The following is a 12576-nucleotide window of genomic DNA, read 5'->3' as shown; positions in this document are numbered from 1 at the left end:
AGTCCTCAGTCTTCTGATTTTTTTTCTTATTCTCTGGTTCAATCTGTCAAAACCTTTGTCAAGTTTGTTTTTTTCTGCAGCCTGTCTGTGAAACTACCCCAGTAAAACTGCCATAAACCACACTCCATATGCATTTTCCTCTCCCCCTTTCTCTCCCTTTCCCTCTTCTTCTCCCTTTCCCTCTCCCCCTTTCTCTCCCTTTCTCTCTTCTTCTCCCTTTACTGCTTCCTCTTTATCTTCTTCTCCTTCTGGACTTTTCAATAGCCTCTCTTTCCCTTGTTCCGAATATCCTTTCCTGTTCTCACCTAAGTTGAGACTATCCTATCTCTGAATAATTCTGTGAAATATTCTTTGATTCTTCACTTTGTCTGCCCTCAATTCCACATAGCATTCAAACATGGCTGCTTCTGTCAACAAACTAACCTGACTTTTACTGTTAGGAATTAAAGGTGTGTACTAAAGATGTATCAATATTCTTCCCATATCATACTGAAATTCAGGTTATGTCTGCATACCAGCCAGATAATATAGAACTAGAAGTTCTTTAGATGTGATCTCTTGTCAAAGCAGACATGTTACTGGGTTAAAATTTCTGTACAGAATTTCTGCTTCATTCCAGAGCCACTTAGGTTGCAGATCCTACAGAGAAAGCCATTGTTTTTGGAGGGGTCTTGATTTGTGTTCTTTTTTGTCCAAATGGAGTCTAGGGTCATTTGTTTCTATAAAGAATTATTACTCTAACCAATCGTGAGTTAAGGATTATAAACTAAAACTTGACCTAACTTTTACTTCAGTTAACAACTGATAGTTTCTTTAGAAACATATAGATGTCATGTATTCAGATAGTCTTATTTCCTTATCTTAGCCCTAAATTCCTCATGGAAACTATCAGGAAAGACTATTGACATGAGGCAAGGAGGTATACATACACTTATGTTCTCAGGTCTCAGGGAAACAGTCAGGGAGAAAACACACACACACACACACACACACACACACACACATACACACACACATACACATACACACACACAGACATACACAGTATTGCAGTACAGGTTTTTTCACATGGGGTGAAAATTATATGTGAGTCTCCCAAACTGCATTGAGAAATGTTCTCAGTCCCTTTGCTTATACAAGACATTCATTCTTATAGCACATAACCAACACTTAGCAAGTCAGTTCCCAAAGTGTAAATGGCTTTTTAACAGTCAGTTTGTAATAAGGTCAGCACTGATTCCATGTTGCCTTTCGGTACTCCAGGATGAACTTTATCTCAAGGAATTCACTCAAGCAAGATGCTATGTGCTGAGGAAGGTTACGGAGAATTGAGGGAAACAGTAGTATTGAAGAAATTTCTAGACTTAAAATCAGATAAAAGTCTTTAATCCCTGTTACTTAGTCATGAATACAGGACAAGTCAGTTGGCAAGTTCCTATTCATTAAGCCATTCCCAGGTCTTTTATTTTAGACACCTGTGAGAAAAAGTTTTTCTTGTAATGTTTTATGTCAAATAAGAAAAATGTGACAATATCCTCTAGAAAATAAAATGAAAACGACATAAGAATTTTTAAAAATAGAAAATTCTACTTACCAAAAGTTTGAAAGAAGATTTAAGTGCAGCCATACTTATTGTCCCCATTCATTCTATGAGCTAGCCTTAATTAGAAAGAAAGTCATGTTTCTATGACAAAAATCACAGCTACCCTCACCTTTAACCTTGTACACTGCATTATACACCTTAGAATTATTAGTGATTATTCCATGTTGATTAAAATTTCAAATAAACATTTGTAATTTGATATCTCTACTTCTTGGATTAGAAAAAATATCTTCTTTAAAGATCTGTGTATAAAAGTACTTAAATCAACATTACTTGTAGTGTTACAAGCCAGGAAATAGTGGAGCTTCCTGATGTATTCATAATCTCAGCTATTCCTGAAATTGAAGGCAGATTTTTAATTAGCATTTTATTGGGTATTCTCTGTGTTTAAATTTCCCCCATCTCCATCCCCCTCCCCCTCCACTTGCTTCCATGAAGGTGCTCTCTCTCCCAACTATTCTCTCCACCTCAGTGCCTTGGCTTTCCCTACACTGGGAAAACGAGCCTTTACTGGACCAAAGGCCTCTTCTCCCATTGATGCCAGACAATACTACCCTCTACAACATATGCAATTGGATCCATGGGTCTCTCCATGCATGCTCAATGGTTGGTGTTTTAGTTCCTGGGAGCTGTGGTAGATTTGGCTGGTTGATAATTTTGTTCTCTCATGGGGTTGCAAAACCTTTCAGGTCCTTCAGTCCTTTCTCTAGCTCTTTCACTGGGGTCTATGATAGAAACTACTTTAAGGGAGTAATTTATTTTGATTCATAGTTTAAGGTTCATTGTGGCAAGGAAGGTGTGATATCAAGCAGCTCCTGGCTTTGATCTCAGTGAATCAGGATGCAGAATGGTAGGACCAAACAAAGGTGAAGTTATAAGTAGAAAGCCATGTCCCAACATTCTATATCTGTTAATTGGGCTCCATGTGCCAAAGATTCCAAAGCCTTCAAATCCTTGTGCCTGTAGAGGGTTTATCATATTCAAACCATAATAGTATTTATCCATAAAATTAGGGTTACAGAACCACAGGAAACAGGTACCTTTCAGCCACACCTGTACTATACCTTGTACTCAATGAACAGGAAGTCTCAGAACCCTGTTCTTTGAGGCTTTATGGAGATTTCAATATATAGGTCTGATTAAATACCTTGTCAGTCAGTTACTTACAGCTTCTTTTTCTTTCCTTGAAATTATAAGGATTGAACTGAAAGCCTTTGATGGATGTTAGTATTTCTGGTGAGGAGACCCCTTCTGATGCTAATTATGGTTCACTAGCTTCAGTCATCTTGCTAGCTTACAGAAGACATATTTACTACTTTGGTGATCCCAAGAACTTTTTAATGTGTGCCAGAAACTAGGAGCAGAGACCAAATACATATTCCCTATCCCCTCTGTTCTGTGTTAGAGAGTAATTGCCATTGCGGGGAATAACAGATCCTAGGTAACTTGGAAAGAAACCAGTGGTGGTGCTTAGTATCAAAGAAGTGGAACAGGAATCAAGAAAAATTTAATTAGAAACCACTCCTGGGAAGAGCTCTCTTGGCCCATTTCATAGGTAGACAACATTAATGTACATCTAGATGAAGTGCAAGTGGCTAGTGTTGGATGACATTAAGCAGACTCGAGTGCTCACTTACTGTGACTTATTTAGGACAAAAGGCTGGACACATTGAGAATAGCCAGAACCTGAACATGAGCTGAACAGAGACTATAGTGTGACATAAAAGAGCAAAAGACAAGAATCAGGAGCATATTCAAGTATAAGGGTATTTTCCTAGTCAATAGTTTCTGGGCATTTCAAGAACATGGGTTAGTGAGGTACAACTACTATTTCTTTTTTTATTGGATATATTATGTATTTACAAATGTCGTTCCCTTCCCCCATCTCCCATTTACCTTCCCACCTGCCCCTGATTCTATGAAGATGTCTCACTCCCACACACCCACTCCCACCTAAACACCTGGCATTTCCCTACACTGGGGAAACAGACCTTCACAGGACCAAGGGCTTCTCCTACTGATGCCAGACAATTCCATCCATTGCTACATATGTGTATAGAGCCATGTGTAATTTTGACTGGTGGTTTAGTCCCCAGAAACTCTGGGAAGAGCGTTCTAGTTGATTGATATTGTTGTTCTTCTTATAAGGTTGCAAACAACTTCAGCTGCTTCAATGTTTTCTCTAACTTCTCCATTGGGGTCCCTGTGCTCAGTCCAATGGTTAGCAGCAAGCATTTTCATCTGTGTCAGTAAGGCCCATGCAGAACCTCTCAGAAGACATCTATACCGGGCTCCTGTCAGCCTGCACTTCTTGGCATCAGCAATGCTGACTGGGTTTGGTGGCTTAATATGAGATGTATCCCTAGGTGGGGCATTATACTATTTCTAACCTTTCTAGATTTATAATGACATGTATTTCTGGGTCTTTAACAATGAATGAAAAAAAAGAAATTGAAATCTTTAAAAAGAGTCAATTCTTCACTACAGAAATACAGAAATGGACAAAGTGTCCTTGATTCTTAGAAAAGTCTCATCCCAGTCAGAACAAAGTGTCCATGGTTCTTCTTCGCTTGAGAAACAATAACACAATGATCATAGTGGCGACCTGATTCCTCTACAGCTCCAGATTATCCATAATCTAACACTAGAATTATCTTTCCCGTGATAAAGGAATCATATATTGTGTAGACTTCCTAACATTTGCAAATAGCAAATGAAAATGCCTTTAATGCTTTATTAAAAAAATTCTTCTAACAGGTTAACCAAGGCTATTCAGAGACCTGACAAGAAAATTCATATCCTGAAACATTTGATGATATTTGGTACTATTTAACATTAGTGCACATTATACAACATTAGAGCTCTTATGGAAATTTAAGGTAAGATAAGATAGATATTGAATTATGTAAGGCAATAAAGTAACTTTATTATAGATAATGAAAAGAAAAAGTATATATACAACTTGTTGGCAGTGTTATATACTCTAGGTATTAGGTATCTAGAGTAGCCCACTCAAAGTGTAGGTCTGCACATCATCAGCTTTTATTCCCCATGAGTGTTTTCTAATTATGATAAAAATAATTTCCCATGCCCATGCAGCACCATTTCATAGATTATGAAGCTCTAGGCAAGTACAAATGTGACAGTTTTAATTGACATTCATATTGATGAAAAGAGACACTATGAATATGGCAAGTCTAAGAAAAGAAAACAGTATCAAGTGTAGTTCATTATCATCATGGCAGGCAACATGGCAGCATACAAGCAGATTTGGTGCTCAAGAAGAAGCTGAGATGTCTTTATGTTGATCTGAAGGCAGCCAGAATGAAAGGAAGCCAAAAGGAGACTATCATCCACATTTGGAAGAGCATGAGTATTTGAGGCAACCTCAAAGCTCATCCACACAGTGACACACTTTAAAAAAAAATGTAATTGGGTATTTTCTGTATTTCCATTTTAAGTGTTATCACATTTTCCCCGATTCTGACCCCCCCTCTCCACCTTCACTTGTTTCAGTGAGGAGGCTCCTGCTCCCTACCACCCTCTCCAACTCAGCAGCTTGGCATTCTCATACACTGAGTAAATGAACCTTCTCTGGACCAAAGGCCTCTTGTCCTATTGATGCCAGACAGTATTATCTTCTGCTACGTATGCAATTGGAGCCATAGGTTTCTCCATGTGTGCTAATTGGTTACTGTTGTAGTCCCTGAGAGTTCTGAAGGGTTTGGTTGGTTGATAGTTGTTCTTCCCATGAGATTGCAAACCCATGCAGCTCCTTCAGTCCTTTCTCTAGCTCCTTAATTAGGGACTCCATGTTCAGTTCAATGGTTAGTTGCAAGTATCCTCAACTGTATCTGTATGATTCTGGGAGAGCCTCTAAAGAAGCATGCATATCTGGCTCCTGCAAGTAAACACTTCTTGGCATCAGCAATTAGCAGATCTTATAAAGCTCAAAAAGAATGAAGGTCAGAATTTAGATGCCTCAGTCTTTCTTAGAAGGCAGAATAAAACACTCATGTAAGAAAATACAGGAGAAAATAGAGGCGCAGGGATTGAAGAAAATATCATTCAGAGATTACATCACTTAGGGATCTACCCCATATGCAGCCATCAAACCCAAGCACTATTGCTGATGCCAAGAAGTTCTTACTTTTTCCAATGAGGCCACACTTACTGAATAAAGGCTACACTACATATACACTACTTATACTCAGCAAAACTTGAAAGTATATAGAAAATGGACAATTTTATAGACAGATACCAAGTACCAAAGTTAAATGAAGATCAGATAAACCACCAAAACAGTCCCATAAGCCCTAAAGAAATAGAAGTAGTTATCAAAAGCCTCCCAAAAAGTAAAAGCCCAGGGCTAGATGGATTTAGTGCAGAATTCTATCAGACGTTCATAGAAGACCTAATACCAATACTCTCCAAACTATTCTCCAAAATAGAAACAGAAAGAGCACCACCCAACTCATTTTTCCAAGCTAGAATTATGCTCATTTATAAAACATATAAAGACTCTACAAAAAAAGAGAACTTAAGACCAATTTCAAATGAACATTGAAGCAAAACTAATCAGTAAAATTCTTGCAAACCAAATCCAAGAACACATCAAAATGATCATTCACCATAATCAAGTAGGCTTCATTCCAGAGATGCAAGGATGATTCAATATAGAGAAATCTATCAACATAAACCACAATATAAACAAACAAAGTAAAACACAACATGATCATCTCACTAGATGCTTAGAAAACATTTGACCAAATTCAACATCCCTTCATGTTAAAAGTCTTGGAAAGATCAGGAATTCAAGGCCCATATCAAACATAGTAAAAGCAATATGCAGCAAACCAGTAGCCAACATCAAACTAAATGATTAGAAACTTAAAACAATCCTACAGAAACAGAAAATAGCAAGTCTGACACTTGTAAAAAATGTAGAAATTAAGTAGAAATTATGTAAAAGTGATAATCTTGTTTACATTGCAAACCAAGGGAGTGTTTATAAATTACTGTAACCCAGGGGACATGATTCATGGTTCTCCGTACCAACACTGGGTTTGGGTATTGCTTTATTCTTAAGACACAGGACACAGACATTCTAAACAATGATGTACTTGAACTACACAATAAATCTCATCTGTTTGGAGCTATGTTAATGAAGTTACACATTAGGAAATATAGACAGAGAAGACTTAAGCAGTTTGCAAAAGATCACAAAGTTGTAAGTAGGGCCTTTATCTGAATCCAGATCTGGTAGACTCCAAATTCATGTTAGAAGCAGTTAACAGCTAAACGCTTGAGTTTTTCAGAGAAGATAAAGTCCATTTATCAACTGTTTCCTTATTAGTTTTAACCTTTTTTAAAAAATGTATAAAGTTTAAACTAGCAAAATAGCTATGCTAAGTTGTAATGAAAAATATAACATTTTATAAGACCTAGAATTCTAGCAAAGCAGCTGAGATCCTATCTTGGTATAAAATTATTTTTGGTTTCTAATAGTGAAGTAATGTGTTCTTTTGACCTTATTAAAACTGTGATCCACAATATGCTTCATGCAGCACCCAAGACACAGAAATAACAAAGCCTGCACATATGAAATAACCTTCCTGAATCTTTCCCTTTGCAGTGATATGAATACTTTTCTTTTGGTGCAATGAATCTTACATATACTTATACATTCTCACAGTGACTTAAAATAATTTTTGCTGTACTCATTAACTATTGCTGTGCAGCAAAGCATTCCAAACAACATCTTGATGCTTTTGTTGATGCTTAAATGCTATTGGTTCTTTGAGTCAACTGAACATTTCTAGTGCTGGCCTAGCCTCTGCTATTTTTGCAAGTATGATCAGCAGGCAGCAAGGTAGAAGAAGAAGCATCTTAGGCAACCCCCACCCCTACTTTAAAGCAGGGTTAGGTGAAAGAGTTAGTCTTCTATTTAAACATGGGCTCTTGTTCTAGGCTTCTCTACAAAGTGTCAGAAGCATTCCAAGTATAGGAGATAGAATGTTGGGAGTCTTCCTGGTTCTTTATTAAGTCCTGAAATAATACACATAAATTATCAAACCAAGTTTTAAAACCGGCCTGAGTTCAAGGAATAAGTTGTTGACATTTCCTAAAGGGTGACCTGAGTAAAACTGAGGTCACATTCAAATTAAGCAGGTACCCCACATTTGTTAGTCTTTGGCAATATTTAGGACAACAGGTGAGGCACCTTTGTATAGGAAATGTAGCAAATGTTGAAACTAATCCTAATACTGTAGGTCCAGTTTGCTGCTTTAAGCCCTGATTTCAAGTGTTGTGACACTAAACCTTTTTCTTCAAGTATAAAATACCATTTCCTGTATAGAATAATAGTAATAATTAAATAAAATTAAAGCTACATGCACCAAAAAAAAATCTTGTAATGAATTAAGTACTCAATGACAGTGAGTTGTTATATACATAATAATGAATTAAGTTTTATTTTTCTATCTGGCATTTTACAACATCTTTAAAAAATATTAGGAGGAATTGTGAGATTTTACACAAATGTTCAGATTTTAAAAGGTTATTTGTAGTTTTTTTTATCATTATCAAGAAAGAATTTAATTATTCTTTACCAGGAGCAGGGAAGAAATGGGAAAAGCATTCAGGAGGAGAACTTCAGGCATAACTGAGAGAGACGAGAAGCTGGGGCACGTAATTAGTGGCTAGATTAGAGAGAATCATTGCTTTTGGTAAGGTATGCTAATTTCACTGGATGCTGATTGAACAGCTGTAAATTGGGTTTTTATTATTAGGGTAGGACAGAATATAATAAATGTGTGTCCCACAGAGTTGAGAAAAATGAACTTTATGAACATGAGCTCATAGTAACTCCCAGAAATCATCCTCTGAGCTTTTGATCCAACACAGCTGTGCAAATGCCTGATTCAAACCTAACTTAGTTCCCTAACAAAGGGCAAGGATTTAGCCATGGCATACAAGATCACATCCTGGCAAATCAAAGATTTGCTTCATCTGATTTCCAGCCAGAGACTTAGTTAGACAAGAGGTTGCAACTTTGAGGTCCTTTCTGTGCTAAAACTTTGATTGCTTTTATTAGAAAACAGATGCTGTATGCTTTCTGGATTATAAAAGAACATTTGTGGTTTGTATTTCTTAATCAGAACTGAGAATAAAGGTACAGCCTAGACACTGCCTAACTTGAGTAATGTTCAGAAGGCCAGCTGCAAGTGTATCATATTTATGCTGCTGAAATCTGCAGTTGTCACTGTAACTAAGATGGGTGTCACTCACTGCCTGACACTGAGTTACAGAACAATGAAGATTGCACAGAAACCAAGTACAAGTGTTGCTGGTACAAATAGGGCAGAAGTGCAAACTAATGACTTCTGTCCCTTTAAATTATGGCTGGCAGAGATTTGAAGCAGGAATGGAATCTCTTCCTAACAGCCTGTCAGTATCACCTCACTGCCATAAACTTCAGCATCTCTTTGACCCGTGCCCTCCTTTGGAAGGGTCATCCCTCTGGGGGGGATTTCAAAGCTTCTGTCTTTGCTATCAGTGTTATCACTGGCAAATATTACAAGACTCACAGCAGATGCTGGATTTCTGGTCTGTAAGCTAGTTTGTTTACAGAGAAATTTCTATATCTTCTTAAACTATCTTCTTTTGCATCTCTGTTAGTTCATTATTTGTAGCTTGGGTGCATAAAGCAGGAGGCTGTGGGAAGCACTAACAGCTAACCAGAGCCAACCAGAAACCCAGTGCTCTACAGCCTGAGAGACATTTTGTTGTTGGAGAAGAAACCACTGATTAGAATCAAGTAAAACAAAATACCATGTGTTTTACTTTAATAATAAAATAAGAAAAAGCAAGATCAAAGACAGAATGCAAACCTGTAACTTATCAAGCAAAACCAGTAGTTTCCAAATCTTTTAAATGCTTTCATATGATTTAATTTATTGCTCTAATCAGTCTTTTAATTGGTTCAGAGAGATTCAGTGTAAATTAGTTAATAACTGATAAAAACTGATGCTACCTCATGTAGGTTTTACAAACTCGAGAATTATATTTTTATCCAAATTCCAACAAATACATTCATTTTGGTTATGGATACAGAACAGGAAAAAATTCTATTGTTTAGTCCTAGTGGCAGTAAATTTAAACTGTTTGTGTTTGTCAACAACTCATTGTCATAACCAAGTATTAGCAAATGAATATAGATAGTTTTACTAGAAAATATAGCATTTCTATAGTTAACATATAAAATAATATTTTAATGATATCAAATTTAATATCATTTTCAGAAATATCATATAATATAATCCTCCTTGTAATAGAGCTAGGAATTTTTAACTTTAATTTCATTGTGGAAAGCCATTGAACAAATTCATTGGAGCATTCTAGCTAATGAAACCAAAGTCATAACAAAGAGTCAAATAAAGATATTGTAGATTAGAGAAAATAAAACAGATTTGTAAAAGTTATATCTGCTAAAAGTAAAGGTATCTGATCTTAGACTGGGTTATCTACTGAAGATGAAAATAAAATCAACTACATAGTTCTCTTGGCAAAACTGGCCTCCTGCTGGTGGATACTGTGTTTTGGATATTGTTAGAATGTGCATCCCAAATGTTCTTGCATGGATGTTTGTCATCCAGTATGGTGATGTCAAATTCAGTAGAACACGTGTCTAATAAAAGTGGACAGCGCTATTACCATCAGAAGGACTTAATGTACACCTGTTTGAGTCCTGACTTCCATAAGAGACTTTTATAAAGAACAATACTGAGCCCCTGCTAATCTTGGACTTCCTGTCTTGCCAGGTGTTTTCTATTTTTCTGTAATTATACACTTATTTATTTTCATATATGCTCTCACAGTGTAGTACTCACTATGTTCAAGCTACACTCAAACTGATTTGCAACTGCCTTCAGAATGCTGAATCACTGCTCTCTCTCTCTCTCTCTCTCTCTCTCTCTCTCTCTCTCTCTCTCTCTCTGTCTCTCTCTCTCTCTCTCTCTCTCTCTCTCTCATTCACTCTCTCTCTCTCTCTCACTCCCCCATGCACTGTTGTTCCCTCTCTCTCATTCTCTCTTTGTTTTTCTCTATACATTATTAAATATTTTGATAAGCAAAGTAAAAACAAATTAGGAAGAGAAAAAAGATTAAATAATTTCAGCCAAGCAGTGGAAATGCATGCCTTTAATTCCAGCACTCAGAAGGCATTGGTAGGAAGATCTCTGTCTGTGGCCAGCTTGATCCTCAAAACAAGATCCAGGATAGCCAAGGCTACACAAAGAAACCTTGTACTGAGAAAACAAAACAAAACAACCACTAAAAACATAAAAGCAATGAAAAGTTTAAAAGATAATTTTTATACGATAATAGAAAGTCAAATAGAGCTCTTGGCCTCTCCTGCCCTTGTGCTCTTGCAGCCTTGCTCTCCCATTTCCCTTCCCCCCTCTCTCCCACGTGCTCATGGCCGGCCTCTACTCCTCTACTTCTCTCTCTCTGCCTCTACCACCCTCTTAACTCTCCATGACCTGAATAAACTCTATTCCGTACTATACTGTTGTGTGGCTGGTCCCTCAGGGAAGGGATTCCCAACATGGACCCCTCAGAGGCATCTCCCTTGCCCTCAGGCCTCGCCGCACCTCCATGGGCCATATGCCTCCCACTCTCTTCATCCTTCCCCTAACATTGGTGCCGTGACTCGGATCTTTATCCTTTCACAACATTGGTGCCCTGTGACTTTTCCTTTCATTGGTGCCCCGTCATCTTTTCCTTACAATAGTATTCTCTGGCATTAATGGGAGCAGAGACCTTTGGTCCAGAAAAGGCTTGTTTTTCAGTGTTGGGGAATGTGAGGCTTTGAGGAGGGAGGAGGTGGTTGGGAGAGGGAGCATCTTCATGGAGGTAATGGGTGGGAGAGCAGAGATGGGATTGGGAGAAAGGGGATAACATTTGAAATGTAAATCCAAAAAATATCTAATTAAAAAAAAAAAACTAAAGAGTTCTTTCTAACTTCCGATAGGTAACAGGAGCTGAGTGCCTTTCAGAGGCTTATATGAACTTGTGATTTTAATCTGACTAAGCTTATCATCTCTTTCAGGATTTTTAATAGAGGTTTAATATAATATAACAGCTTATAAGAGACTATTTTGTATGAAATGGGTGGAGGCAGGTAAGTAAGTAAGATTGTCTGTGCAAACATTTAGGGGAGAGATATTGGGACAAGGTAAGGAGATAAAACTTGCAATGAATGTTCAGCTTGACCATATCTGAAAGTAAGACAAGTTAGCAGCTTTACTAGTATGCTTCTGTGGGCTGCTTCTATTGCACTGAACATCCCCTGAGAAATTAGCATAATTATTATAAAATATAAATCTTTATTTATAAAAAGATTTATTCTTTTGTTTAACAAATTCTATGTCATCTTTAAAACAGTATATAACAAACATATTGATTCATCAAACAAAGTAATAATTACTCACAAACAATACTAGGAGTGGTAAACAATACATATACACATACATAAATACATACATACATAAATGTGTACACACATACATACAAATATTTATGACTATGTGTATGTATTCTGTAGTATTCACAATATATATAGTGCATATATGATGAAATAATGTGATAAAATATGAACAAGATAACTTATAGAAAAATGTATGAAGCTAGACACCAGAGAATCTAACAACCTTATTAAGAAATGGGGTACAGAGATAACCAAAAACTTCTCAATTGAGGAATATCAAATGGCTGAGAAGTATCTAAGGGGTTCCTGGAAATCATTAGCCATCAGGGAAAGGCAAATCAATACAACCCTGAGATTCCAACTCACACCAGTCAGATTGGCCAAGATCAAAAATTCAGATGACAGCAGATGCTGGCAAGGATGTGGAGAAAGAGGAACACTTCTCCACTGTTGGTCGGTTGTAAACTGGTACAACCACTCTGGA

Source organism: Micromys minutus (genome assembly GCF_963924665.1).
Source record: "Micromys minutus genome assembly, chromosome: 14".
NCBI classification, from domain to species: Eukaryota; Metazoa; Chordata; class Mammalia; order Rodentia; family Muridae; genus Micromys; species Micromys minutus.
The sequence above is the reverse complement of the archived record's forward strand: the minus strand, read 5'-3'. Positions refer to the sequence as shown.